General features: G+C 52.2%; 31 non-coding genes across 31 annotated transcripts; 7 read left to right on the plus strand and 24 right to left on the minus strand.

The window, feature by feature from the left end:
* Positions 1-145: 145 nt before the first annotated feature.
* On the plus strand, positions 146-217 carry Trnag-ucc (transfer RNA glycine (anticodon UCC)). Its single transcript has one exon. It is a non-coding gene; the product is annotated as a tRNA-Gly (tRNA).
* A 12,324-nt stretch (positions 218-12,541) lies between these two features.
* Positions 12,542-12,614, minus strand: Trnak-uuu (transfer RNA lysine (anticodon UUU)). Its single transcript has one exon. It is a non-coding gene; the product is annotated as a tRNA-Lys (tRNA).
* A 296-nt stretch (positions 12,615-12,910) lies between these two features.
* Positions 12,911-12,982, minus strand: Trnae-uuc (transfer RNA glutamic acid (anticodon UUC)). Its single transcript has one exon. It is a non-coding gene; the product is annotated as a tRNA-Glu (tRNA).
* A 287-nt stretch (positions 12,983-13,269) lies between these two features.
* Positions 13,270-13,342, minus strand: Trnam-cau (transfer RNA methionine (anticodon CAU)). The gene has a single exon. It is a non-coding gene; the product is annotated as a tRNA-Met (tRNA).
* Positions 13,343-14,315: 973 nt separating this feature from the next.
* Trnag-ucc (transfer RNA glycine (anticodon UCC)) lies at positions 14,316-14,387 on the plus strand. The gene has a single exon. It is a non-coding gene; the product is annotated as a tRNA-Gly (tRNA).
* Positions 14,388-14,652: 265 nt separating this feature from the next.
* Positions 14,653-14,734, minus strand: Trnas-aga (transfer RNA serine (anticodon AGA)). The gene has a single exon. It is a non-coding gene; the product is annotated as a tRNA-Ser (tRNA).
* A 140-nt stretch (positions 14,735-14,874) lies between these two features.
* Positions 14,875-14,947, minus strand: Trnak-uuu (transfer RNA lysine (anticodon UUU)). Its single transcript has one exon. It is a non-coding gene; the product is annotated as a tRNA-Lys (tRNA).
* A 296-nt stretch (positions 14,948-15,243) lies between these two features.
* On the minus strand, positions 15,244-15,315 carry Trnae-uuc (transfer RNA glutamic acid (anticodon UUC)). Its single transcript has one exon. It is a non-coding gene; the product is annotated as a tRNA-Glu (tRNA).
* Positions 15,316-15,602: 287 nt separating this feature from the next.
* Positions 15,603-15,675, minus strand: Trnam-cau (transfer RNA methionine (anticodon CAU)). The gene has a single exon. It is a non-coding gene; the product is annotated as a tRNA-Met (tRNA).
* Positions 15,676-16,649: 974 nt separating this feature from the next.
* Positions 16,650-16,721, plus strand: Trnag-ucc (transfer RNA glycine (anticodon UCC)). Its single transcript has one exon. It is a non-coding gene; the product is annotated as a tRNA-Gly (tRNA).
* Positions 16,722-16,986: 265 nt separating this feature from the next.
* Positions 16,987-17,068, minus strand: Trnas-aga (transfer RNA serine (anticodon AGA)). Its single transcript has one exon. It is a non-coding gene; the product is annotated as a tRNA-Ser (tRNA).
* Positions 17,069-17,208: 140 nt separating this feature from the next.
* Trnak-uuu (transfer RNA lysine (anticodon UUU)) lies at positions 17,209-17,281 on the minus strand. The gene has a single exon. It is a non-coding gene; the product is annotated as a tRNA-Lys (tRNA).
* Positions 17,282-17,577: 296 nt separating this feature from the next.
* On the minus strand, positions 17,578-17,649 carry Trnae-uuc (transfer RNA glutamic acid (anticodon UUC)). Its single transcript has one exon. It is a non-coding gene; the product is annotated as a tRNA-Glu (tRNA).
* Positions 17,650-17,936: 287 nt separating this feature from the next.
* Trnam-cau (transfer RNA methionine (anticodon CAU)) lies at positions 17,937-18,009 on the minus strand. Its single transcript has one exon. It is a non-coding gene; the product is annotated as a tRNA-Met (tRNA).
* Positions 18,010-18,983: 974 nt separating this feature from the next.
* On the plus strand, positions 18,984-19,055 carry Trnag-ucc (transfer RNA glycine (anticodon UCC)). The gene has a single exon. It is a non-coding gene; the product is annotated as a tRNA-Gly (tRNA).
* Positions 19,056-19,320: 265 nt separating this feature from the next.
* On the minus strand, positions 19,321-19,402 carry Trnas-aga (transfer RNA serine (anticodon AGA)). The gene has a single exon. It is a non-coding gene; the product is annotated as a tRNA-Ser (tRNA).
* Positions 19,403-19,542: 140 nt separating this feature from the next.
* Trnak-uuu (transfer RNA lysine (anticodon UUU)) lies at positions 19,543-19,615 on the minus strand. The gene has a single exon. It is a non-coding gene; the product is annotated as a tRNA-Lys (tRNA).
* A 706-nt stretch (positions 19,616-20,321) lies between these two features.
* On the minus strand, positions 20,322-20,394 carry Trnam-cau (transfer RNA methionine (anticodon CAU)). The gene has a single exon. It is a non-coding gene; the product is annotated as a tRNA-Met (tRNA).
* Positions 20,395-21,368: 974 nt separating this feature from the next.
* On the plus strand, positions 21,369-21,440 carry Trnag-ucc (transfer RNA glycine (anticodon UCC)). The gene has a single exon. It is a non-coding gene; the product is annotated as a tRNA-Gly (tRNA).
* Positions 21,441-21,705: 265 nt separating this feature from the next.
* Trnas-aga (transfer RNA serine (anticodon AGA)) lies at positions 21,706-21,787 on the minus strand. The gene has a single exon. It is a non-coding gene; the product is annotated as a tRNA-Ser (tRNA).
* Positions 21,788-21,927: 140 nt separating this feature from the next.
* On the minus strand, positions 21,928-22,000 carry Trnak-uuu (transfer RNA lysine (anticodon UUU)). Its single transcript has one exon. It is a non-coding gene; the product is annotated as a tRNA-Lys (tRNA).
* A 705-nt stretch (positions 22,001-22,705) lies between these two features.
* Trnam-cau (transfer RNA methionine (anticodon CAU)) lies at positions 22,706-22,778 on the minus strand. The gene has a single exon. It is a non-coding gene; the product is annotated as a tRNA-Met (tRNA).
* A 974-nt stretch (positions 22,779-23,752) lies between these two features.
* On the plus strand, positions 23,753-23,824 carry Trnag-ucc (transfer RNA glycine (anticodon UCC)). The gene has a single exon. It is a non-coding gene; the product is annotated as a tRNA-Gly (tRNA).
* Positions 23,825-24,089: 265 nt separating this feature from the next.
* Trnas-aga (transfer RNA serine (anticodon AGA)) lies at positions 24,090-24,171 on the minus strand. Its single transcript has one exon. It is a non-coding gene; the product is annotated as a tRNA-Ser (tRNA).
* Positions 24,172-24,311: 140 nt separating this feature from the next.
* Positions 24,312-24,384, minus strand: Trnak-uuu (transfer RNA lysine (anticodon UUU)). The gene has a single exon. It is a non-coding gene; the product is annotated as a tRNA-Lys (tRNA).
* Positions 24,385-24,680: 296 nt separating this feature from the next.
* On the minus strand, positions 24,681-24,752 carry Trnae-uuc (transfer RNA glutamic acid (anticodon UUC)). Its single transcript has one exon. It is a non-coding gene; the product is annotated as a tRNA-Glu (tRNA).
* Positions 24,753-25,039: 287 nt separating this feature from the next.
* On the minus strand, positions 25,040-25,112 carry Trnam-cau (transfer RNA methionine (anticodon CAU)). Its single transcript has one exon. It is a non-coding gene; the product is annotated as a tRNA-Met (tRNA).
* Positions 25,113-26,086: 974 nt separating this feature from the next.
* Trnag-ucc (transfer RNA glycine (anticodon UCC)) lies at positions 26,087-26,158 on the plus strand. The gene has a single exon. It is a non-coding gene; the product is annotated as a tRNA-Gly (tRNA).
* A 265-nt stretch (positions 26,159-26,423) lies between these two features.
* On the minus strand, positions 26,424-26,505 carry Trnas-aga (transfer RNA serine (anticodon AGA)). Its single transcript has one exon. It is a non-coding gene; the product is annotated as a tRNA-Ser (tRNA).
* A 140-nt stretch (positions 26,506-26,645) lies between these two features.
* On the minus strand, positions 26,646-26,718 carry Trnak-uuu (transfer RNA lysine (anticodon UUU)). The gene has a single exon. It is a non-coding gene; the product is annotated as a tRNA-Lys (tRNA).
* Positions 26,719-27,014: 296 nt separating this feature from the next.
* Trnae-uuc (transfer RNA glutamic acid (anticodon UUC)) lies at positions 27,015-27,086 on the minus strand. Its single transcript has one exon. It is a non-coding gene; the product is annotated as a tRNA-Glu (tRNA).
* Between the last annotated feature and the right edge of the window lie 131 nt (positions 27,087-27,217).

The raw sequence follows: 27,217 nt of genomic DNA on the forward strand, positions 1-27,217 counted from the left end.
CAAAGACGCAGCGTGCGTGGAGGCGCTACCCGAATGCGTGTGGATGCACCCTCCTACCTCGTAAAGCGCCTACAGCTACTATCACCGTGGGCCGCAGCTGGCGGGCGGGAAGCCGACACAGCGCGGCGTCGCGAGGAGCGGCTGTGCGGTGGTGGTGTAATGGTGAGCATAGTTGCCTTCCAAGCAGTTGATCCGGGTTCGATTCCCGGCCACCGCAAGTGGCGCTAGTTTTTTCGTATATAGTATGTGAGCCGCGTGCTGTTAAATTAAGGTTTTTGTCGTCGTTACTCCACGCAGACCATCCTGTAGTATGTCCCGACTTGTCCCGACTTTGCTCGGCTGACGCGAAAGCTGACGCTTGGAATTCGCCCTTATCAAAAGGACAGGAACTATAAACGGCTGTGAGAGGCGAGGTACCAAAACGACAGGCAAACTGCGAAATTTTCTGCTCCTTCTTCTTAAACAAAAAAAGAAAAAACGGACGCAGTCGGTAGGACTCGAACCTACGCTCCCAGAGGGAATCTGATTTCTATTCAGACGCCTTAACCACTTTTTTTTTATTTTATTTTTTTTTTATTTTCTCGGCCTGGCTTCATCGCCCTTGAAAGAAAATTTTCTGCTTCACGATGAAATAAATTTACTTCTTCTGTAAAGAAAAGAAACTTGTTTTCCTTTAAATCATTCCCCTGCGTAATGTTTTTATTCATGACGAAATAAAAAGACTTCTTCTGTATAGAAAAGAAGAGTATTTTCCTTGTTAACATTCCCCTGCTCGGCCTCCAACAAGGTGGCACTGACTCAGCTGACACGCAATCGTCAAAACTCGTCTTCTCGAAATCAATATGCCTTCACTTTTTTACCCCAAGCATTAAAGCTTGGCCTCGGTCGTTAAGTGATCCTTTCTTTTCCCCCGGGTTGTCTTCTCGCAGATGTGAGGGCAGACGTCGCTGGAGTCCGCAAACCGTCCTGTGGTGTGCTGGAGTGTGATGGTAGGAAATGTTCCTTCGGAAAAAGTGACATTCACAACGTGAGCCACAAACTGAAAACTTTCACTCGACTATGGAGGATAGTACAAAAACGAAGTCCTAATGTAAGCAAGAAAAAAAAAAAGTACAAGTACAATAATAGTGCACTTGGGTTGTAAAAACTGAACACCTGTTCGTTGATCCATCTGTTCGTCTAGCATCCTCTTATAAGTCCCTCCATAGTATGTGTGTCATATCGTCACTAGTTGTAATGCCGCGATATAATTGGCAAACTTTCGCTTATATTTGGGGTCCCTCATCAGTAACTTAGCCTGTGTGGCTAGGTATACTCTGTAGCCCATATATGTCCGGTCTTCCTGGGCATTAATGATGTAGTGCAGTGTGTGCGCTGCCAACCATGTCCACGTGTTCTTTTTGGTTACCGGATAGTAAGTTCCATCCGGTTGGAGAATCGATGTTAGAGAGATGTTCTGCGGTGTAGTCCTGCAGATCAATGCCATGGTCCTACGACACCAGTTCAATATATGGCCGTTCTCACCACAGGCACAACGGTGTTGTAAGGTGTCGATGACATTACATTCTCGACACTTGTCTGAAACCGACAGGTGTATTTTATGGAGTCGCTCTCTAGTTGGTATTGTCTGATTGACAATTTTATACCAAGTGGATCGGACGTCAGTGCCTAGAACACTGTTATTGATGTTTGTCCAGATTCGAGTCCAATCCGTAGAGGGGTACTTCGTCACCATGCGGTTGGCTCTTCCAGTTTCGTTCATCAGACGATATAGTTGAGCAGATGTTAGATCACTTAATGGAGCACTCGATTTCGACTTCAGGTAGCTGGCTTCCAAGAGAAACATCCTGATATGATTCGCCTTATAGTGCACTTCCCCTAGGTTTATTGGTATTAGCATGTTGTATGGTTGATATGTCCTTATGGCCATACGAAGTGCGCTGTCGGGGTATTTGTGGCACAGCTGCAGTGTATTACGTACGAGGAGAGCCTTGCATTTCGTTGGGACATCTATTAGACCCAGGCCCCCTTCCTCCGGAGGGAGAGTGACGACGTTGATCCCCACCTTGAATATCTCACCCCTCCAAACATACCATCCGACTGCCGACATGATGCCCCTGGCAACAGTGTCTACCACCGGGAGAACCTGCCCAACATACCAGATTTTGGAAAGAATCTTGGTATTGATGAATTGAACTCGTTGAAGCAGATTCTGTTCTCGGCCTTTATTTTGTTGAAGGCAGGCTTTCGTGATGGCCAAGAGTTCTTTCCAATTGACTGCCGTTGTTCTTATAGGGCAACTGCTCATTTTTATACCTTGCAGTTTGACAGTCTCGCACAACCTGTAGGGACAAGTACCATCTGTCGGAAAGCCTCCCCCAATCGGCAATAATCTGGTCTTCGTATAATTTAATTTGGAGCCTGACGCTCGTTCGTAGTCAGTGATACTGTCAGCGATCTCCCGGAGCTCACGTTCCGACCGTATTACAGCACTCACGTCGTCCGCATAGGCAATACATTTTATGTTGTATGAGTAGACGGTTAAGCCCTGAAGTTTGCAATGGAGCATCCGGAGAAGTGGCTCAATTGCTATGACGTAGAGAGGCATAGACATGGGGCATCCTTGTCTTACTGATCTTTCAATAGGAATCGGTCGGGTGAACTGACCATTAACAATGACCTTAGAAGTGGCAGCGGTGTATATATTGCGAAGCACTGTAATGAAGTCGTCACCGAATCCAAGATGTTTCATAATTTGGAACAGATAACGGTGCGAAACCCGGTCAAAAGCCTTACATTGGTCTAAAGCAAGAATTGCTGCAGTCGGCCGTGTAATTGCACTGAACGAGATGATCTCCCTGTAATCCGCAAGACTTTTGAAGATATTACGTCCAGGTACTGCTGCTGACTGGCTGTGATGGATTATCGTCCCTAGGACGTTTTTAATTCTATGGGCAAACACGCGGGCCACAATCTTATAGTCGGAATTCAGGAGGGAGATTGGTCGAAAATGATTGATGTCGTCGTGTGAGTGTTGTTTCGGAACAAGTACTAGTAGACTGCCATTGAAGTCTTCTGGTAGTTGCAGACCCGCTCTAATTTCGTTACATATATGCACAAAACAATTTTCCAGTAGATGCCAGTATTCCTTATAAAATTCAATGGGAAGTCCATCCGCGCCAGGGGATTTATTAGGCTGAGCCTTTCTCAAGGCCATCTTAATTTCATCCGCAGTGACTTCACTCATCAGTGACTCTCTGTCAGCCTCGGCTAGTTTCGCTGTCAGAAGATCTTGCATGGCGGAGATGATCTCATCGTCTGTCGGGTCTGCCATATAGAGTCTCCGGTAATAGTCTGTGATATAATCCTTTATTTCCAGCTGAGTCGTCAAGAAGCCGCCATCTTCCGTTTTCAATTTACTGATCAGTTTTTGTCTTGCTCGTCGTTTCTCTCTGCCGAGGTGGAACGAGGATGGATGTTCATCGGAAGTACTGTTGGTGTCTCTAGAGCGGATTTTGGGACCTTCCATTTGTTTCCGTTTCAGCAGTAACAACTTTGCCTTAATCCTTTTAATTTGTACGATGGTTTCGTGCGTGACAGACGTTTCGGAGTATAAATCACGTAGGCATCTAAAGTAAAATTCAAAGGTCTCCTTTTGCAAGCGGCTCCTGGCGTAGCTATAGGCCTTCAAGCACCTAATAAGTCGAGGCTTCGTATAGTGGCACCACCACATCGTGACAGACGGAAAAGTAGCCTGTCTGTGTAGACTCGATTCCCAGACCTCCTGCAACTGTTCTCGTAGCCCTTGCTCTCGGAGGATGTCTACATTTAATTTCCATCCTGTTTTGCCACGGAACGTTTTCTGTCGGGTCATACGAATGGTACAGTGGTAGGCCAAGTGGTCTGAGAAATATATTGGCCACGTTTCCGTTGCCGATATTTGCCCTCTCAGAGTTTTCCCCACATAGATCCTATCGATGCGGCTGGCAGTTTGTGCGGTGTAATATGTAAAGCAGCTTTGGTCCCCATGTAGTATTTCCCATGTGTCCTCCAGTTCGAGCTGACGCACTGTTTCTGCGAGAGTAGGACAACCATTAAAATTCGGCCTTTGATCTTTAGGCTTTAAAACGCAGTTGAAGTCACCCCCAAGTACCACGTCTTCTGGATTCCGTCGTAACAGATATAACAGGTCAGTAGCAAAGAACTGGGCTCTGCGCACTCTATTTTGATTACCAGAAGGGGCGTAGATGTTTATAAAACGTATACCGTGAATTAGACACGAAATGCCTCTCCCGTTCTCCAATAGTTCGACGTCAGAGATGGTCACACCCTCTTTGATTAGGAAAGCCGTACCGGAGGAGCTATCCGGAATGGTGTTTTTTACCACTTCGTAGCCAGGAATGTCAAGGTAAAGGTTGTCGTCCACCTCCTGCAGCATCACAATATCCGCGTCACAGCTGTAAAGGTAGTCGCGAAGACTGTACAGCTTCTGAGTCGAGGTAATTTTATTGATATTTAACGTGGCTAACTTGTAGTCCTGAAACGGAGGAGGCATTTCCAGCCAGTGGTGCGAAGTCTCAATCCAAGTATGGAAGGGAGACGTCGGTGGGAACCATTAATAAGTATCAGAAAAGTAATCAGCGTCCCCTGTCGGAGGTGTTCGGTTGGTTGGTTGTTGGGATGTTTAAGGGGGACTAAACAGCTAAGGTCATCAGTCCCCCATTCCAAAAACAGGCGAGACAGGGTCACTAAGCAGGTAAAACCCTAGAGGGAAGGAGACTCCCCCCAGGCACTACAAGAACACAAATGCAACAACGAACACTACAGACAAGAAGAGGACAGACAAACACCAGACACTAACATACAGAAGAAAAGAAGATGGCTGGAAACTGGTTGACTGACCGCGAGACAAAAAAAAGGGAAAGAGTCAACCAGCAGACTATACACCAAAACAGCAACAAATGTAAAGAGACGCGAGGACAAAAGACACAGAATGGGAAGGTGCAGGACCTCCCTAAATCGAACCATAAAAAGGACTACCACGGATAAAATGTAAAACATTGTCAGCCATGGAGGCATCGTCAGATAAAACCAAAGCCAAAGTGCCCGGGAGATTAAAAGATTGCCGGAGTGTGCGCAGTCGAGGACACTCCAGCAAAATGTGGCCGACCGTCAGCCGGGACCCACACCGACACAGAGGGGGATCCTCCTGACGCAACAGATGGCCGTGCGTCAGGTATGTATGGCCGATGCGCAGCCGACACAGGACCACCGAGTCCCTGCGAGAAGCCCGCAGGGAGGAACGCCACACATCGGTCGTCTCCTTGACAGCCCGCAGTTTATTCGGGGCTGTCATGCCACGCCACTCAGCAGCCCACATCCCAAGCACCTTACGGCGCAAGACCAGCTGCTGGTCGCGAGCCGTAAGGCCGATCTCCAAAACTGGGGCGTCGATCGCCCCTTTGGCCAACCTGTCGACACGTTCGTTCCCTGGGATGCCAACGTGACCCGGCGTCCAAACAAAGACCACCGAACGTCCAGAGCGGGTAATGGTGGAAACAGACTCCCGAATAGAGGACACCAGAGGACATGAGGGATAGCAGCGGTCGATGGCCTGGAGGCTGCTCAGGGAGTCACTGCAGATGACAAGGGACGTACCTGAGCAGGAACGCATATGCTCAAGAGCGCGCAATATGGCCACCAGCTCTGCAGTAAAAATACTGCAGCCAGCCGGCAAGGAGCGCTGTTCAACGTTGGCGGCATGAGCAAAAGCGTAGGCAGTGCGACCATCAACCAGGGAACCATCGGTGTAGACAGGCTCACAGTCCGAAAAGGAGGCGAGGAGCGCAAGAAAACGGCGACGGAGGGCCACAGGCGGAACCGAGTCCTTGGGTCCCTGTGCCAAGTCCAGACGGACGGACGGACGGGACAAGCACCAGGGAGGCGTAGGTGCACGGACCCGGAAGGGAGGCAGAAGAGGGAATGATCCCAGTTCGGACAGCAGGGACTGGACACGGACAGCTATGGAAAGCCCAGACCGAGGACGCCGTTCGGGCAGGTGGAGGACCGAGACAGGGAAAAGCAGGCGACGATGGGGATGGCCCGGCGAGCAATGAACGTGGACAGCATAGTCGGCGAGCAGTCGATGGCGGCGAATCCGCAGCGGGGGAACCCCGGCCTCCACCAGTAGACTATCCACGGGGCTCGTACGAAATGCGCCAGTTGCAAGCCGAACCCCACAGTGATGTATGGGGTCTAACAACTTCAACACTGAGGGTGATGCAGACCCATAGGCCAGGCTCCCATAATCAAGCCTGGACTGCACAAGGGCTTTGTACAGTCGCAACAGCGTGCAGCGATCCGCACCCCAAGATGTGTGGCTGAGGCAGCGGAGGGCGTTGAGATGCCGCCAGCACTTTTGCTTCAGCTGAGTAATATGAGGAACCCATGTGAGCCGGGCATCAAACACGAGTCCCAAGAAGCGGCAAGTGTCCACCACGTCAAGCAGGTGGCCGTCGAGGTGAAGTTCAGGATGAGGGTGGACCGTCCGACGCCTGCAGAAGTGCATAACTGGAGTCTTGGCTGCAGAGAACTGAAAACCGTGAGTCAGAGCCCACGATTCTGCCTTGCGTACGGCTACTTGCAGCCTGCGTTCGGCGACCCCCGTAGTCGTGGAGCTAAATGAGATGCAGAAGTCGTCGGCATACAAAGAAGGAGACACCGACGACCCCACGGCTGCAGCCAGACCATTAATGGCCACTAGAAATAACGAGACGCTCAACACCGAGCCCTGCGGGACCCCATTCTCCTGTGTATAGGATGAACTAGAGGCGGCACCGACTTGTACCCGGAAAGAGAGGTGCAATAGAAAGGTCTGAAGAAAAGCCGGGAGTCGACCACGAAGACCCCACTCATGCAACGTAGCAAGGATGTGATGCCTCCATGTGGTGTCATACGCCTTCCGCAGATCGAAGAATACGGCAACGAGATGCTGACGTCGGGCAAAGGCCGTACGGATAGCAGATTCCAGCCGCACCAAATTGTCCGCTGCAGACCGGCCCCGACGGAAGCCACCCTGGGATGGAGCGAGGAGACCGCGCGATTCAAGGACCCAACACAAACGCCGCCCCACCATACGTTCGAGCAATTTGCACAAAACGTTGGTGAGGGTAATGGGACGATAGCTGTCCACCGCCAGTGGGTCCGCATCGGGCTTCAAGATGGGGACAATAAGACCCTCACGCCATTGCGACGGGAACACGCCCTCGCTCCAAATGCGGTTAAAGATGGTGAGGACGTGTCGCTGGCAGTCCCTGGAAAGATGCTTCAGCATCTGCGCGTGTATACCGTCTGGTCCTGGTGCCGTATCAGGGCAGTCGGCGAGGGCAGCAAGGAATTCCCGCTCGCTGAAGGGAGCATTGTATTTCTCAGAACGACGCGTGTGGAACGATAACGGCGTCCGCTCGGCTCGCTCCTTTAGAGAGCGAAAGGCGGGGGGCTAAGTTGCAGTCGCAGAGCTCTGAGCAAAGTGCGCAGCAAGGTGTTCAGCAATGGCGGCAGCGTCCGTGCAGACAGCGCCGTCCAAGGAGATCCCAGCGACACCCATAGGGGTCTGGTGTCCATAAATCCGCCGTATCCGGGACCACACGAGCGAGGGGGAGACACGAGAGCCCAAGGATGAGACATACCGCTCCCAGCACTCCTGCTTACGCCGTGCAATAAGACGACGGGCGAAGGCACGGAGCCTCTTAAAGGCGATGAGGGTCTCGAGAGACGGGTGCCGCCGATGACGCTGGAGGGCCCGCCGACGGTCGCGAATAGCTTCAGCAATCTCCGGCGACCACCAGGGTACAGCCTTCCTCCGAGGGAGTCCAGAAGAGCGGGGGATGGCAGCCTCGGCCGCCGAAATGATGGACGTGGTTAAGTCACGGACCACATCGTCAATGTCACCCTGCGGGGGAGACTCAACGGTTGCCGCGGAAGTGAAACTCGGCCAGTCAGCCCTGTGGAGAGCCCAGCGGGGCAGGCGCCCAGAAGAATGACACTGGGGCAGTGACAAATAGATGGGAAAATGGTCACTACCACACAGGTCAGGATGCACTCTCCAGTGGAGAGATGGGACAAGGCCGGGGCTGCAAAGAGAGAGATCGATGGCCGAGAACGAGCCGTGGGCCACACTGAAATGTGTGGGAGCACCGGTGTTCAGGAGGCTAAGGTCGAGCTGAGCCAACAAATGCTCCACGGCACGACCGCGGTCATCGGAGACAGTCCCACCCCATAGAGGGTTGTGGGCATTGAAATCGCCCAGCAACAAGAAAGGTGGCGGCAGTTGTGCTATCAGAGCAGCCAGGACATGCTGTGCGACAGCACCATCCGGTGGTAGGTAAATACTGCAGACGGTAACAGCCTGTGGCGTCCACACCCGAACAGCGACAGCCTCTAAAGCTGTTTGTAGAGGTACAAACTCGCTGTGTAGAGAGTTAAGGACATATATGCAGACGCCACCAGACACCCTTTCATAAGCTGCCCGGTTCTTAAAATAACCCCGATAGCCACGGAGGGCGGGGGTTCGCAGTGCTGGAAACCAAGTTTCCTGGAGAGCAATACAGAGGAAAGGGTGAAGGCTGATAAGTTGGCGGAGCTCAGCTAGATGGTGGAAGAAACCGCTGCAGTTCCACTGGAGGATGGTGGTGTCCATGGCTGGGAAAGGCGTGACGGGACTGGGAAGGCAGATTACGCCGACGGGTCACCTGCTGCCTCCGATTGAGCACCCGCGCTAGTGCTATTCATGGCGTCTGAGGGACCGCCGAGATCGAGGTCCGCAGCGGACGCCAGAATCTCCACCTCGTCCTCCGAGGCGGAGCTTGTAGTAAGCGGTGGGACAGGTGCCACCGCAATGTTGGTATTCTTGGGGACTTTCTTCTGGTTCTGTTTCTGTTTCGCCCGTTGTGCCTTCGGTGGTTCAGGCTTGGAGGGCTTAGAGGGCTTCACAGTGTCAGTCTCAGGGACAGAGGACGACCGGGAGGCCCTACGACCAGGGGCTGGTGGTTGTTTGAGCCACTTGCCGGTGTCTGCTGTGCCGCTGGTCGGAACTTGTGAAGGGAGGTCCCCAAGGGACCCCTTCCGTACGAGAGTAGCCGAAGAAGTCTTACGCTTCTCCGGCTGGGAAGGGGGGACTGATGTCCCCGATGGTTGGGAGGTTGTTGCTCCTGGAGAGGATGGAGCAGGAGCAACAGGGTGTGAAGTGCCCCCCACGAGCAAGGGGGCTGGTGGATGCTGACCGATCTTAGAGCCGATTCGTGATGATGGCAGAACCGTCGTTGCAGCAGCGGCGTAGGTTGACGTCATTGCCACAGGATGGAGCCTCTCATATTTCCGTCTAGCCTCGGGGTAGGTCAGCCGGTCCAGGGTCTTATATTCCATTATCTTTCTTTCTTTCTGCAATATCCTACAGTCCGGCGAGCAGGGGGAATGGTGTTCTCCGCAGTTAACACAGATAGGAGGCGGGGCACATGGAGTATCGGGATGCGAAGGACGTCCACAATCCCGACACATGAGGCTGGAAGTACAACGAGAGGACATGTGCCCGAACTTCCAGCATTTAAAACACCGCATCGGAGGAGGGATATATGGCTTCACATCACAACGGTAAACCATCACCTTGACCTTTTCGGGTAATACATCACCTTCGAAGGCCAAGATGAAGGCACCGGTGGCTACCTGATTATCCCTCGGACCCCGATGGACGCGCCGGACGAAGTGAACACCTCGTCGTTCGAGGTTGGCGCGTAATTCATCGTCGGACTGCAGAAGAAGATCCCTGTGGAATATAATACCCTGGACCATGTTGAGACTCTTATGCGGCGTGATGCTAACTGAAACATCCCCCAACTTGTCACAATTGAGCAACCTCCGTGACTGGGCAGAGGATGCCGTTTTGATGAGCACAGAACCAGAGCGCATCTTTGACAAGCCCTCCACCTCCCCGAACTTGTCCTCTAAATGCTCCACAAAAAACTGGGGCTTAGTTGACATAAACGATTCTCCATCGACTCGCGTGCACACAAGGAACCGGGGTGAATATTCTCCACCGACTTCTTTTGCCATACGTTCCTCCCATGGAGTGGCCAGGGAGGGAAATGATCGCGGTTCGTATTTCCTGCCGTTGAGGTTAGACCTCGATCGCTTAGAGACTGCTGGTGGAGGCCCACCAGCGAGAGATGATGTACCACGCTTCATTGCGGGTCATCCACCCTGATGCCACCTACTCCGACCAAGGGCCCTCCCCACGGGCGCCACCCAGCCGCAGCAATAGCCACCTGGCAGGACGGCCATTTCCGGGAGTCCTGATGCCCCAAGGAGATGGGCATCTACTCCTTGGCATACGTGGGGAGTTAACGGCGCAGGCATCAGTAGAGCGATCCCTGTGTTGTCAGGGGGCTACAACCGAGAGGGTACATGGCGGCCCCACCACAACGGACTGGCTACCGTGCTGGATCTTAGGTGCAAAACTGACCAAGGTCGTCGTCGCAGATAAAAGAAACACTGCAGAGTGCAGCGTGGTAATCGCCCAAGAGATCGAAAACGAGCGGGACACCATTGCAACGACGAGAAAGCCGGCTACAGGTCTAATTGCACGACGTATACAGTGCACCATGTAAGGCGCCCTTCCCCAATTGGCTCGCTCTTCGGAATAATTTAGAAAGATGGAGGTCAAACCCGAGAGGGGACCATCACATAAGGCCGAAACATTTGAGACTCCTTTTAGTCGCCTCTTACGACAGGCAGGAATACCGCGGGCCTATTCTTATCCCCGAACCCGCAGGGGGCTGGGAGGTGTTGAAGCAGGTCCTGTACTTTTGAGTTCTTCATCCCTCACAGCTGAGGAAGCACCTTTCGCCGAGCCGACCGTATTCGTTTCAGTGTCCACTGACATGCCTTCTACATCATCTGCCCAGTCGCCAACATGAACTGAGTCCCTCTTGGTGTGTGAGGCTATCTCAGCCAGACGGAGGTGTGTGGAGCTATCCCTGAGGACCCGTCGTGTAGTGTTTTCCCGTTCAGCGAGAGCGTGGTCTTCGACCTCTGACTGGGGCTTCGTGGTGTCTGCCACATTGCTGGTGCCACTCTGTTGCTTCTCATCAGGGTGTCCATGTAGGGCATCGGTAAGGTCGCGGGCAATCTGCAGACCTTTCTCACGCAAACTTGGTGCAGTTTGCTCGACATTCTTGTGGGCAATCCTCCTTTTCTTATGTGTCTTCGGTGAATTGCCTCGCCTTCCATTTTCGTCAGCCTCTGGAGATGAAACGCTATCTTGCCCACCAGTGAATCCTGCCGTTGGCGCTGAGACAGGCATCTGTTTATTGCCAGTGTCCGAATCGTTGACGTTTCCTTGGGATTGTACATCACAGGAAAGGTTGGCCAAATTCGTACCCACTGGCTCGTTAGTTTCCGTTGGAACCTCAGGGGTTGCATCAGTGATGTCCTCTGTGGTGGAAGTTTCCATTGGCGTCACTCGGTCGGCGTCCAAGGCGTTGGAAATTGTGTCCACAACGGAATGTTCCACGTTGGCCATGTTCGTGCGGGCTGCCGCCACATATGTCAGCGGTAGGGAAGTCATCGTATTAGCTGGCACAGTGTCTCCTGGTGGCAACTGCGTCACCCTTCGTTGGATACATTGAGCACGAACGTGATCCGTGGCACCGCACCCAGAGCAGGTACGCGGTTGACCGTCATATATTACGATCGCCCTGTATCCACAAATAGTAACGTAAGATGGTATGTGCCTCTGCAGTTCCATTTTAACCTGCCGAACACCGTTCAGGACAGGAACCTTAAACGTCGCCCATTTTTCGGCAACATTGCTAACAACTTTACCATAATTTTTTAGCACCGCGTCGATGTCAGCCGCAGGTACTTCAAACGGTAACTCAAAAATTCGAAGAGTTCGAAGACCAAATCCTGCATGCAAAACCTTAACCTCCCCGACGTTCCCATCACGGTGCTTAAATTTAAGCTTACCACTACATGACTGCAAAATCTGTTCGCAAATAGCAGCGGTTTTAAACTTGATGTAGACAACGCTACTAACGATCGATAGGTGTACGCCGATGATATCGTCAAAGGATCGTTTCAGACTTTCCGCAATCCATAATTCTATCTCAAAAGATTTCGGTCGTGCATAGGTGTGATCGAAGACAAATTTCAACGTGTCTCTGCGCGTTATGTCGTTCATGTTCCGGTTCTAAACATTGTCACACAATAACACGTTATTGTGGCCGCTAGAACAGCGTCTACTCACCAGTAAACACCACACAGCCAGCAGCAGCGAGGACGTAAACACGCCGCGCGTCCGCTCGCCACGGCCGCTGAAGGCCGACTTATCCCTCGGCCACGACTGCTCGTAACTGAAGAGTCCCTCGAATCGTGAAAAATCAAACCCGTCTGCGCAGAATTTTGACAGGAAACGAACTCCGTGCACTGATTACGGCAGGGCTACCATCGCTACGAGACGAGCCATTACGGAAACGTTAAAAATCTTCGCCCGGACAGGGACTCGAACCCTGGACCCTTAGGTTAAAAGCCTAATGCTCTACCGACTGAGCTATCCGGGCTCACGCTTCTTGCGGATGGAGCGGCTGCAAGCAACGTGAATAACTGGAACGCGTGTGTAGGCGTACTACGGTAATATCTGGCTTCTGGCGCAACTGGCGACTTCACCGACTTCCCACTGACGCTGGTAGCAGCCCAACAGCTGACCAGCGCCTCCTCTCCCTTTACCCCGGTGCTGACAGTAATTGCATCATGTGCCTGTTTTCCCCGATTACATTCGGTTGAAGCTCCGCAAGGAGGGCGAAAAACGAACGTTGGAAGGCCAAAACATGGAGCGTTGGGTGCGTAAAAACTTCCGTTCCGGTACCGGGAATCGAACCCGGGCCTCCTGGGTGAAAGCCAGGTATCCTAGCCACTAGACCACACCGGATTTGCGCTATGACGTGAGGTTCACTCCGTTTCCTCTCGTATTTCGTGCTGAACCTGGACTCACTGCTGTTCTCTGTTTGCCAGCATATTTGCGCACAGCTCGAAATTGACTATTCGTTATTTTAGTCATAACAGGTTAAGAGAAAGATCAAAGTTGTACGTTGTCATAATTGGAAATAAACATTTTGACGCTGAGCGTAGACTCCTTGTGGATAACGAATGACAATTAAGTTCGTTCCCTAGCAACAGCAACATCGTTAATTCAGCCGTGATGTACAGCAAATTAAATGCCCCGGGTGAGGATCGAACTCACGACCTTAAGATTATGAGACTTACGCGCTACCTACTGCGCTACCGAGGCACGTTGCGAGCAACGTTCCAGGAAACTTGGTAAGTCTCGCATATTAGAGATAGACAGTTTGCGCTCTCTGAAGAATCTGTTGTGTTGCTACACGTGCTTTCCCGACTTGCTAGATTAAACTGCTGCCGCAGCTTTTTCAACGGAACGCAGCACTGCCTGAGGTTACAGTCCATCGCCCTTGCGGCGCCTGAACACAGCGGCCTGTTGGGCCAGGCCGACGTTACAGCTCAGAAATAGCACGCGACCGTCCAAGTACGGTCTCTTGCGTGCTGCGTGTTTGGTTCTTCTCACAGCGAATCCTGCTATACATTCCTGAGGCTGACGGAGCTCAAGCGAGGAATCGGTGCGGCAGCATTATAGCGATAACAGCAGAACGATGCATCGGCCGGGAATCGAACCCGGGCCGCCCGCGTGCTAAGCGAGCATTCTACCACTTTTTTTTCTTCTCATTTCGTTCGTTGCATTTGTTGGGGGCGGACGTCCGATGACGCCCGTTCAAGTTCATCGTTGACTCAGTCTTTTATTACAGAGGGCAGATAACTGTCAGACCGAACACGCTGAGTTATCGTGCCGGCAAACCTTAAGATTATGAGACTTACGCGCTGCTTACTGCACTACTGAGGCACATGCCACTGAACCACCGATGCTCGACAAGCTGCCCGTGCTTCCCGAGCAGTTTTCTGCAGGGAAAGTGGGATTGCCACCCAGCGACGTCGGATGAAACCGAAAAAAGTGCTACACACGCGGAGTCCTCCACTACACTGCCTTAAGACGACCACTCATCACTATCGTGTGAGTAACCTTGCGGCTGCGGCGACTAGTCTCGCCCAAAGACGCAGCGTGCGTGGAGGCGCTACCCGAATGCGTGTGGATGCACCCTCCTAGCTCGTAAAGCGCCTACAGCTACTATCACCGTGGGCCGCTGCTGGCGGGCGGGAAGCCGACACAGCGCGGCGTCGCGAGGAGCGGCTGTGCGGTGGTGGTGTAATGGTGAGCATAGTTGCCTTCCAAGCAGTTGATCCGGGTTCGATTCCCGGCCACCGCAAGTAACGCTAGTTTTTTCGTATATAGTATGTGAGCCGCGTGCTGTTAAATTAACGTTTTTGTCGTCGTTACTCCACGCAGACCATCCTGTAGTATGTCCCGACTTGTCCCGACTTTGCTCGGCTGACGCGAAAGCTGACGCTTGGAATTCGCCCTTATCAAAAGGACAGGCACTATAAACGGCTGTGAGAGGCGAGGTACCAAAACGACAGGCAAACTGCGAAATTTTCTGCTCCTTCTTCTTAAACAAAAAAAGAAAAAACGGACGCAGTCGGTAGGACTCGAACCTACGCTCCCAGAGGGAATCTGATTTCTAGTCAGACGCCTTAACCACTCGGCCACGACTGCTCGTAACTGAAGAGTCCCTCGAATCGTGAAAAATCAAACCCGTCTGCGCAGAATTTTGACAGGAAACGAACTCCGTGCACTGATTACGGCAGGGCTACCATCGCTACGAGACGAGCCATTACGGAAACGTTAAAAATCTTCGCCCGGACAGGGACTCGAACCCTGGACCCTTAGGTTAAAAGCCTAATGCTCTACCGACTGAGCTATCCGGGCTCACGCTTCTTGCGGATGGAGCGGCTGCAAGCAACGTGAATAACTGGAACGCGTGTGTAGGCGTACTACGGTAATATCTGGCTTCTGGCGCAACTGGCGACTTCACCGACTTCCCACTGACGCTGGTAGCAGCCCAACAGCTGACCAGCGCCTCCTCTCCCTTTACCCCGGTGCTGACAGTAATTGCATCATGTGCCTGTTTTCCCCGATTACATTCGGTTGAAGCTCCGCAAGGAGGGCGAAAAACGAACGTTGGAAGGCCAAAACATGGAGCGTTGGGTGCGTAAAAACTTCCGTTCCGGTACCGGGAATCGAACCCGGGCCTCCTGGGTGAAAGCCAGCTATCCTAGCCACTAGACCACACCGGATTTGCGCTATGACGTGAGGTTCACTCCGTTTCCTCTCGTATTTCGTGCTGAACCTGGACTCACTGCTGTTCTCTGTTTGCCAGCATATTTGCGCACAGCTCGAAATTGACTATTCGTTATTTTACTCATAACAGGTTAAGAGAAAGATCAAAGTTGTACGTTGTCATAATTGGAAATAAACATTTTGACGCTGAGCGTGGACTCCTTGTGGATAACGAATGACAATTAAGTTCGTTCCCTAGCAACAGCAACATCGTTAATTCAGCCGTTATGTACAGCAAATTAAATGCCCCGGGTGAGGATCGAACTCACGACCTTAAGATTATGAGACTTACGCGCTACCTACTGCGCTACCGAGGCACGTTGCAAGCAACGTTCCAGGAAACTTGGTAAGTCTCGCATATTAGAGATAGACAGTTTGCGCTCTCTGAAGAATCTGTTGTGTTGCTACACGTGCTTTCCCGACTTGCTAGATTAAACTGCTGCCGCAGCTTTTTCAACGGAACGCAGCACTGCCTGAGGTTACAGTCCATCTCCCTTGCGGCGCCTGAACACAGCGGCCTGTTGGGCCAGGCCGACGTTACAGCTCAGAAATAGCACGCGACCGTCCAAGTACGGTCTCTTGCGTGCTGCGTGTTTGGTACTTCTCACAGCGAATCCTGCTATACATTCCTGAGGCTGACGGAGCACAAGCGAGGAATCGGTGCGGCAGCATTATAGCGATAACAGCAGAACGATGCATCGGCCGGGAATCGAACCCGGGCCGCCCGCGTGCTAAGCGAGCATTCTACCACTTTTTTTTTTTTCTCATTTCGTTCGTTGCATTTGTTGGGGGCGGACGTCCGATGACGCCCGTTCAAGTTCATCGTTGACTCAGTCTTTTATTACAGAGGGCAGATAACTGTCAGACCGAACACGCTGAGTTATCGTGCCGGCAAACCTTAAGATTATGAGACTTACGCGCTGCTTACTGCACTACTGAGGCACATGCCACTGAACCACCGATGCTCGACAAGCTGCCCGTGCTTCCCGAGCAGTTTTCTGCAGGGAAAGTGGGATTGCCACCCAGCGACGTCGGATGAAACCGAAAAAAGTGCTACACACGCGGAGTCCTCCACTACACTGCCTTAAGACGACCACTCATCACTATCGTGTGAGTAACCTTGCGGCTGCGGCGACTAGTCTCGCCCAAAGACGCAGCGTGCGTGGAGGCGCTACCCGAATGCGTGTGGATGCACCCTCCTAGCTCGTAAAGCGCCTACAGCTACTATCACCGTGGGCCGCTGCTGGCGGGCGGGAAGCCGACACAGCGCGGCGTCGCGAGGAGCGGCTGTGCGGTGGTGGTGTAATGGTGAGCATAGTTGCCTTCCAAGCAGTTGATCCGGGTTCGATTCCCGGCCACCGCAAGTAACGCTAGTTTTTTCGTATATAGTATGTGAGCCGCGTGCTGTTAAATTAACGTTTTTGTCGTCGTTACTCCACGCAGACCATCCTGTAGTATGTCCCGACTTGTCCCGACTTTGCTCGGCTGACGCGAAAGCTGACGCTTGGAATTCGCCCTTATCAAAAGGACAGGCACTATAAACGGCTGTGAGAGGCGAGGTACCAAAACGACAGGCAAACTGCGAAATTTTCTGCTCCTTCTTCTTAAACAAAAAAAGAAAAAACGGACGCAGTCGGTAGGACTCGAACCTACGCTCCCAGAGGGAATCTGATTTCTAGTCAGACGCCTTAACCACTCGGCCACGACTGCTCGTAACTGAAGAGTCCCTCGAATCGTGAAAAATCAAACCCGTCTGCGCAGAATTTTGACAGGAAACGAACTCCGTGCACTGATTACGGCAGGGCTACCATCGCTACGAGACGAGCCATTACGGAAACGTTAAAAATCTTCGCCCGGACAGGGACTCGAACCCTGGACCCTTAGGTTAAAAGCCTAATGCTCTACCGACTGAGCTATCCGGGCTCACGCTTCTTGCGGATGGAGCGGCTGCAAGCAACGTGAATAACTGGAACGCGTGTGTAGGCGTACTACGGTAATATCTGGCTTCTGGCGCAACTGGCGACTTCACCGACTTCCCACTGACGCTGGTAGCAGCCCAACAGCTGACCAGCGCCTCCTCTCCCTTTACCCCGGTGCTGACAGTAATTGCATCATGTGCCTGTTTTCCCCGATTACATTCGGTTGAAGCTCCGCAAGGAGGGCGAAAACCGAACGTTGGAAGGCCAAAACATGGAGCGTTGGGTGCGTAAAAACTTCCGTTCCGGTACCGGGAATCGAACCCGGGCCTCCTGGGTGAAAGCCAGCTATCCTAGCCACTAGACCACACCGGATTTGCGCTATGACGTGAGGTTCACTCCGTTTCCTCTCGTATTTCGTGCTGAACCTGGACTCACTGCTGTTCTCTGTTTGCCAGCATATTTGCGCACAGCTCGAAATTGACTATTCGTTATTTTAGTCATAACAGGTTAAGAGAAAGATCAAAGTTGTACGTTGTCATAATTGGAAATAAACATTTTGACGCTGAGCGTAGACTCCTTGTGGATAACGAATGACAATTAAGTTCGTTCCCTAGCAACAGCAACATCGTTAATTCAGCCGTGATGTACAGCAAATTAAATGCCCCGGGTGAGGATCGAACTCACGACCTTAAGATTATGAGACTTACGCGCTACCTACTGCGCTACCGAGGCACGTTGCAAGCAACGTTCCAGGAAACTTGGTAAGTCTCGCATATTAGAGATAGACAGTTTGCGCTCTCTGAAGAATCTGTTGTGTTGCTACACGTGCTTTCCCGACTTGCTAGATTAAACTGCTGCCGCAGCTTTTTCAACGGAACGCAGCACTGCCTGAGGTTACAGTCCATCTCCCTTGCGGCGCCTGAACACAGCGGCCTGTTGGGCCAGGCCGACGTTACAGCTCAGAAATAGCACGCGACCGTCCAAGTACGGTCTCTTGCGTGCTGCGTGTTTGGTACTTCTCACAGCGAATCCTGCTATACATTCCTGAGGCTGACGGAGCACAAGCGAGGAATCGGTGCGGCAGCATTATAGCGATAACAGCAGAACGATGCATCGGCCGGGAATCGAACCCGGGCCGCCCGCGTGCTAAGCGAGCATTCTACCACTTTTTTTTTTTTCTCATTTCGTTCGTTGCATTTGTTGGGGGCGGACGTCCGATGACGCCCGTTCAAGTTCATCGTTGACTCAGTCTTTTATTACAGAGGGCAGATAACTGTCAGACCGAACACGCTGAGTTATCGTGCCGGCAAACCTTAAGATTATGAGACTTACGCGCTGCTTACTGCACTACTGAGGCACATGCCACTGAACCACCGATGCTCGACAAGCTGCCCGTGCTTCCCGAGCAGTTTTCTGCAGGGAAAGTGGGATTGCCACCCAGCGACGTCGGATGAAACCGAAAAAAGTGCTACACACGCGGAGTCCTCCACTACACTGCCTTAAGACGACCACTCATCACTATCGTGTGAGTAACCTTGCGGCTGCGGCGACTAGTCTCGCCCAAAGACGCAGCGTGCGTGGAGGCGCTACCCGAATGCGTGTGGATGCACCCTCCTAGCTCGTAAAGCGCCTACAGCTACTATCACCGTGGGCCGCTGCTGGCGGGCGGGAAGCCGACACAGCGCGGCGTCGCGAGGAGCGGCTGTGCGGTGGTGGTGTAATGGTGAGCATAGTTGCCTTCCAAGCAGTTGATCCGGGTTCGATTCCCGGCCACCGCAAGTAACGCTAGTTTTTTCGTATATAGTATGTGAGCCGCGTGCTGTTAAATTAACGTTTTTGTCGTCGTTACTCCACGCAGACCATCCTGTAGTATGTCCCGACTTGTCCCGACTTTGCTCGGCTGACGCGAAAGCTGACGCTTGGAATTCGCCCTTATCAAAAGGACAGGCACTATAAACGGCTGTGAGAGGCGAGGTACCAAAACGACAGGCAAACTGCGAAATTTTCTGCTCCTTCTTCTTAAACAAAAAAAGAAAAAACGGACGCAGTCGGTAGGACTCGAACCTACGCTCCCAGAGGGAATCTGATTTCTAGTCAGACGCCTTAACCACTCGGCCACGACTGCTCGTAACTGAAGAGTCCCTCGAATCGTGAAAAATCAAACCCGTCTGCGCAGAATTTTGACAGGAAACGAACTCCGTGCACTGATTACGGCAGGGCTACCATCGCTACGAGACGAGCCATTACGGAAACGTTAAAAATCTTCGCCCGGACAGGGACTCGAACCCTGGACCCTTAGGTTAAAAGCCTAATGCTCTACCGACTGAGCTATCCGGGCTCACGCTTCTTGCGGATGGAGCGGCTGCAAGCAACGTGAATAACTGGAACGCGTGTGTAGGCGTACTACGGTAATATCTGGCTTCTGGCGCAACTGGCGACTTCACCGACTTCCCACTGACGCTGGTAGCAGCCCAACAGCTGACCAGCGCCTCCTCTCCCTTTACCCCGGTGCTGACAGTAATTGCATCATGTGCCTGTTTTCCCCGATTACATTCGGTTGAAGCTCCGCAAGGAGGGCGAAAAACGAACGTTGGAAGGCCAAAACATGGAGCGTTGGGTGCGTAAAAACTTCCGTTCCGGTACCGGGAATCGAACCCGGGCCTCCTGGGTGAAAGCCAGCTATCCTAGCCACTTTTTTTTTTTTTTTTTTTTTTTTTTTTTTTTTTTTTTTTTTTTTGGCCACTAGACCACACCGGATTTGCGCTATGACGTGAGGTTCACTCCGTTTCCTCTCGTATTTCGTGCTGAACCTGGACTCACTGCTGTTCTCTGTTTGCCAGCATATTTGCGCACAGCTCGAAATTGACTATTCGTTATTTTACTCATAACAGGTTAAGAGAAAGATCAAAGTTGTACGTTGTCATAATTGGAAATAAACATTTTGACGCTGAGCGTAGACTCCTTGTGGATAACGAATGACAATTAAGTTCGTTCCCTAGCAACAGCAACATCGTTAATTCAGCCGTGATGTACAGCAAATTAAATGCCCCGGGTGAGGATCGAACTCACGACCTTAAGATTATGAGACTTACGCGCTACCTACTGCGCTACCGAGGCACGTTGCGAGCAACGTTCCAGGAAACTTGGTAAGTCTCGCATATTAGAGATAGACAGTTTGCGCTCTCTGAAGAATCTGTTGTGTTGCTACACGTGCTTTCCCGACTTGCTAGATTAAACTGCTGCCGCAGCTTTTTCAACGGAACGCAGCACTGCCTGAGGTTACAGTCCATCGCCCTTGCGGCGCCTGAACACAGCGGCCTGTTGGGCCAGGCCGACGTTACAGCTCAGAAATAGCACGCGACCGTCCAAGTACGGTCTCTTGCGTGCTGCGTGTTTGGTTCTTCTCACAGCGAATCCTGCTATACATTCCTGAGGCTGACGGAGCTCAAGCGAGGAATCGGTGCGGCAGCATTATAGCGATAACAGCAGAACGATGCATCGGCCGGGAATCGAACCCGGGCCGCCCGCGTGCTAAGCGAGCATTCTACCACTTTTTTTTTCTTCTCATTTCGTTCGTTGCATTTGTTGGGGGCGGACGTCCGATGACGCCCGTTCAAGTTCATCGTTGACTCAGTCTTTTATTACAGAGGGCAGATAACTGTCAGACCGAACACGCTGAGTTATCGTGCCGGCAAACCTTAAGATTATGAGACTTACGCGCTGCTTACTGCACTACTGAGGCACATGCCACTGAACCACCGATGCTCGACAAGCTGCCCGTGCTTCCCGAGCAGTTTTCTGCAGGGAAAGTGGGATTGCCACCCAGCGACGTCGGATGAAACCGAAAAAAGTGCTACACACGCGGAGTCCTCCACTACACTGCCTTAAGACGACCACTCATCACTATCGTGTGAGTAACCTTGCGGCTGCGGCGACTAGTCTCGCCCAAAGACGCAGCGTGCGTGGAGGCGCTACCCGAATGCGTGTGGATGCACCCTCCTAGCTCGTAAAGCGCCTACAGCTACTATCACCGTGGGCCGCTGCTGGCGGGCGGGAAGCCGACACAGCGCGGCGTCGCGAGGAGCGGCTGTGCGGTGGTGGTGTAATGGTGAGCATAGTTGCCTTCCAAGCAGTTGATCCGGGTTCGATTCCCGGCCACCGCAAGTAACGCTAGTTTTTTCGTATATAGTATGTGAGCCGCGTGCTGTTAAATTAACGTTTTTGTCGTCGTTACTCCACGCAGACCATCCTGTAGTATGTCCCGACTTGTCCCGACTTTGCTCGGCTGACGCGAAAGCTGACGCTTGGAATTCGCCCTTATCAAAAGGACAGGCACTATAAACGGCTGTGAGAGGCGAGGTACCAAAACGACAGGCAAACTGCGAAATTTTCTGCTCCTTCTTCTTAAACAAAAAAAGAAAAAACGGACGCAGTCGGTAGGACTCGAACCTACGCTCCCAGAGGGAATCTGATTTCTAGTCAGACGCCTTAACCACTCGGCCACGACTGCTCGTAACTGAAGAGTCCCTCGAATCGTGAAAAATCAAACCCGTCTGCGCAGAATTTTGACAGGAAACGAACTCCGTGCACTGATTACGGCAGGGCTACCATCGCTACGAGACGAGCCATTACGGAAACGTTAAAAATCTTCGCCCGGACAGGGACTCGAACCCTGGACCCTTAGGTTAAAAGCCTAATGCTCTACCGACTGAGCTATCCGGGCTCACGCTTCTTGCGGATGGAGCGGCTGCAAGCAACGTGAATAACTGGAACGCGTGTGTAGGCGTACTACGGTAATATCTGGCTTCTGGCGCAACTGGCGACTTCACCGACTTCCCACTGACGCTGGTAGCAGCCCAACAGCTGACCAGCGCCTCCTCTCCCTTTACCCCGGTGCTGACAGTAATTGCATCATGTGCCTGTTTTCCCCGATTACATTCGGTTGAAGCTCCGCAAGGAGGGCGAAAAACGAACGTTGGAAGGCCAAAACATGGAGCGTTGGGTGCGTAAAAACTTCCGTTCCGGTACCGGGAATCGAACCCGGGCCTCCTGGGTGAAAGCCAGCTATCCTAGCCACTTTTTTTTTTTTTTTTTTTTTTTTTTTTTTTTTTTTTTTTTTTTGGCCACTAGACCACACCGGATTTGCGCTATGACGTGAGGTTCACTCCGTTTCCTCTCGTATTTCGTGCTGAACCTGGACTCACTGCTGTTCTCTGTTTGCCAGCATATTTGCGCACAGCTCGAAATTGACTATTCGTTATTTTACTCATAACAGGTTAAGAGAAAGATCAAAGTTGTACGTTGTCATAATTGGAAATAAACATTTTGACGCTGAGCGTAGACTCCTTGTGGATAACGAATGACAATTAAGTTCGTTCCCTAGCAACAGCAACATCGTTAATTCAGCCGTGATGTACAGCAAATTAAATGCCCCGGGTGAGGATCGAACTCACGACCTTAAGATTATGAGACTTACGCGCTACCTACTGCGCTACCGAGGCACGTTGCGAGCAACGTTCCAGGAAACTTGGTAAGTCTCGCATATTAGAGATAGACAGTTTGCGCTCTCTGAAGAATCTGTTGTGTTGCTACACGTGCTTTCCCGACTTGCTAGATTAAACTGCTGCCGCAGCTTTTTCAACGGAACGCAGCACTGCCTGAGGTTACAGTCCATCGCCCTTGCGGCGCCTGAACACAGCGGCCTGTTGGGCCAGGCCGACGTTACAGCTCAGAAATAGCACGCGACCGTCCAAGTACGGTCTCTTGCGTGCTGCGTGTTTGGTTCTTCTCACAGCGAATCCTGCTATACATTCCTGAGGCTGACGGAGCTCAAGCGAGGAATCGGTGCGGCAGCATTATAGCGATAACAGCAGAACGATGCATCGGCCGGGAATCGAACCCGGGCCGCCCGCGTGCTAAGCGAGCATTCTACCACTTTTTTTTTCTTCTCATTTCGTTCGTTGCATTTGTTGGGGGCGGACGTCCGATGACGCCCGTTCAAGTTCATCGTTGACTCAGTCTTTTATTACAGAGGGCAGATAACTGTCAGACCGAACACGCTGAGTTATCGTGCCGGCAAACCTTAAGATTATGAGACTTACGCGCTGCTTACTGCACTACTGAGGCACATGCCACTGAACCACCGATGCTCGACAAGCTGCCCGTGCTTCCCGAGCAGTTTTCTGCAGGGAAAGTGGGATTGCCACCCAGCGACGTCGGATGAAACCGAAAAAAGTGCTACACACGCGGAGTCCTCCACTACACTGCCTTAAGACGACCACTCATCACTATCGTGTGAGTAACCTTGCGGCTGCGGCGACTAGTCTCGCCCAAAGACGCAGCGTGCGTGGAGGCGCTACCCGAATGCGTGTGGATGCACCCTCCTAGCTCGTAAAGCGCCTACAGCTACTATCACCGTGGGCCGCTGCTGGCGGGCGGGAAGCCGACACAGCGCGGCGTCGCGAGGAGCGGCTGTGCGGTGGTGGTGTAATGGTGAGCATAGTTGCCTTCCAAGCAGTTGATCCGGGTTCGATTCCCGGCCACCGCAAGTAACGCTAGTTTTTTCGTATATAGTATGTGAGCCGCGTGCTGTTAAATTAACGTTTTTGTCGTCGTTACTCCACGCAGACCATCCTGTAGTATGTCCCGACTTGTCCCGACTTTGCTCGGCTGACGCGAAAGCTGACGCTTGGAATTCGCCCTTATCAAAAGGACAGGCACTATAAACGGCTGTGAGAGGCGAGGTACCAAAACGACAGGCAAACTGCGAAATTTTCTGCTCCTTCTTCTTAAACAAAAAAAGAAAAAACGGACGCAGTCGGTAGGACTCGAACCTACGCTCCCAGAGGGAATCTGATTTCTAGTCAGACGCCTTAACCACTCGGCCACGACTGCTCGTAACTGAAGAGTCCCTCGAAACGTGAAAAATCAAACCCGTCTGCGCAGAATTTTGACAGGAAACGAACTCCGTGCACTGATTACGGCAGGGCTACCATCGCTACGAGACGAGCCATTACGGAAACGTTAAAAATCTTCGCCCGGACAGGGACTCGAACCCTGGACCCTTAGGTTAAAAGCCTAATGCTCTACCGACTGAGCTATCCGGGCTCACGCTTCTTGCGGATGGAGCGGCTGCAAGCAACGTGAATAACTGGAACGCGTGTGTAGGCGTACTACGGTAATATCTGGCTTCTGGCGCAACTGGCGACTTCACCGACTTCCCACTGACGCTGGTAGCAGCCCAACAGCTGACCAGCGCCTCCTCTCCCTTTACCCCGGTGCTGACAGTAATTGCATCATGTGCCTGTTTTCCCCGATTACATTCGGTTGAAGCTCCGCAAGGAGGGCGAAAAACGAACGTTGGAAGGCCAAAACATGGAGCGTTGGGTGCGTAAAAACTTCCGTTCCGGTACCGGGAATCGAACCCGGGCCTCCTGGGTGAAAGCCAGGTATCCTAGCCACTAGACCACACCGGATTTGCGCTATGACGTGAGGTTCACTCCGTTTCCTCTCGTATTTCGTGCTGAACCTGGACTCACTGCTGTTCTCTGTTTGCCAGCATATTTGCGCACAGCTCGAAATTGACTATTCGTTATTTTACTCATAACAGGTTAAGAGAAAGATCAAAGTTGTACGTTGTCATAATTGGAAATAAACATTTTGACGCTGAGCGTAGACTCCTTGTGGATAACGAATGACAATTAAGTTCGTTCCCTAGCAACAGCAACATCGTTAATTCAGCCGTGATGTACAGCAAATTAAATGCCCCGGGTGAGGATCGAACTCACGACCTTAAGATTATGAGACTTACGCGCTACCTACTGCGCTACCGAGGCACGTTGCGAGCAACGTTCCAGGAAACTTGGTAAGTCTCGCATATTAGAGATAGACAGTTTGCGCTCTCTGAAGAATCTGTTGTGTTGCTACACGTGCTTTCCCGACTTGCTAGATTAAACTGCTGCCGCAGCTTTTTCAACGGAACGCAGCACTGCCTGAGGTTACAGTCCATCGCCCTTGCGGCGCCTGAACACAGCGGCCTGTTGGGCCAGGCCGACGTTACAGCTCAGAAATAGCACGCGACCGTCCAAGTACGGTCTCTTGCGTGCTGCGTGTTTGGTTCTTCTCACAGCGAATCCTGCTATACATTCCTGAGGCTGACGGAGCTCAAGCGAGGAATCGGTGCGGCAGCATTATAGCGATAACAGCAGAACGATGCATCGGCCGGGAATCGAACCCGGGCCGCCCGCGTGCTAAGCGAGCATTCTACCACTTTTTTTTTCTTCTCATTTCGTTCGTTGCATTTGTTGGGGGCGGACGTCCGATGACGCCCGTTCAAGTTCATCGTTGACTCAGTCTTTTATTACAGAGGGCAGATAACTGTCAGACCGAACACGCTGAGTTATCGTGCCGGCAAACCTTAAGATTATGAGACTTACGCGCTGCTTACTGCACTACTGAGGCACATGCCACTGAACCACCGATGCTCGACAAGCTGCCCGTGCTTCCCGAGCAGTTTTCTGCAGGGAAAGTGGGATTGCCACCCAGCGACGTCGGATGAAACCGAAAAAAGTGCTACACACGCGGAGTCCTCCACTACACTGCCTTAAGACGACCACTCATCACTATCGTGTGAGTAACCTTGCGGCTGCGGCGACTAGTCTCGCCCAAAGACGCAGCGTGCGTGGAGGCGCTACCCGAATGCGTGTGGATGCACCCTCCTAGCTCGTAAAGCGCCTACAGCTACTATCACCGTGGGCCGCTGCTGGCGGGCGGGAAGCCGACACAGCGCGGCGTCGCGAGGAGCGGCTGTGCGGTGGTGGTGTAATGGTGAGCATAGTTGCCTTCCAAGCAGTTGATCCGGGTTCGATTCCCGGCCACCGCAAGTAACGCTAGTTTTTTCGTATATAGTATGTGAGCCGCGTGCTGTTAAATTAACGTTTTTGTCGTCGTTACTCCACGCAGACCATCCTGTAGTATGTCCCGACTTGTCCCGACTTTGCTCGGCTGACGCGAAAGCTGACGCTTGGAATTCGCCCTTATCAAAAGGACAGGCACTATAAACGGCTGTGAGAGGCGAGGTACCAAAACGACAGGCAAACTGCGAAATTTTCTGCTCCTTCTTCTTAAACAAAAAAAGAAAAAACGGACGCAGTCGGTAGGACTCGAACCTACGCTCCCAGAGGGAATCTGATTTCTAGTCAGACGCCTTAACCACTCGGCCACGACTGCTCGTAACTGAAGAGTCCCTCGAATCGTGAAAAATCAAACCCGTCTGCGCAGAATTTTGACAGGAAACGAACTCCGTGCACTGATTACGGCAGGGCTACCATCGCTACGAGACGAGCCATTACGGAAACGTTAAAAATCTTCGCCCGGACAGGGACTCGAACCCTGGACCCTTAGGTTAAAAGCCTAATGCTCTACCGACTGAGCTATCCGGGCTCACGCTTCTTGCGGATGGAGCGGCTGCAAGCAACGTGAATAACTGGAACGCGTGTGTAGGCGTACTACGGTAATATCTGGCTTCTGGCGCAACTGGCGACTTCACCGACTTCCCACTGACGCTGGTAGCAGCCCAACAGCTGACCAGCGCCTCCTCTCCCTTTACCCCGGTGCTGACAGTAATTGCATCATGTGCCTGTTTTCCCCGATTACATTCGGTTGAAGCTCCGCAAGGAGGGCGAAAAACGAACGTTGGAAGGCCAAAACATGGAGCGTTGGGTGCGTAAAAACTTCCGTTCCGGTACCGGGAATCGAACCCGGGCCTCCTGGGTGAAAGCCAGGTATCCTAGCCACTAGACCACACCGGATTTGCGCTATGACGTGAGGTTCACTCCGTTTCCTCTCGTATTTCGTGCTGAACCTGGACTCACTGCTGTTCTCTGTTTGCCAGCATATTTGCGCACAGCTCGAAATTGACTATTCGTTATTTTACTCATAA

This window comes from Schistocerca nitens, unplaced genomic scaffold (genome assembly GCF_023898315.1).
Source record: "Schistocerca nitens isolate TAMUIC-IGC-003100 unplaced genomic scaffold, iqSchNite1.1 HiC_scaffold_377, whole genome shotgun sequence".
NCBI lineage: Eukaryota > Metazoa > Arthropoda > Insecta > Orthoptera > Acrididae > Schistocerca > Schistocerca nitens.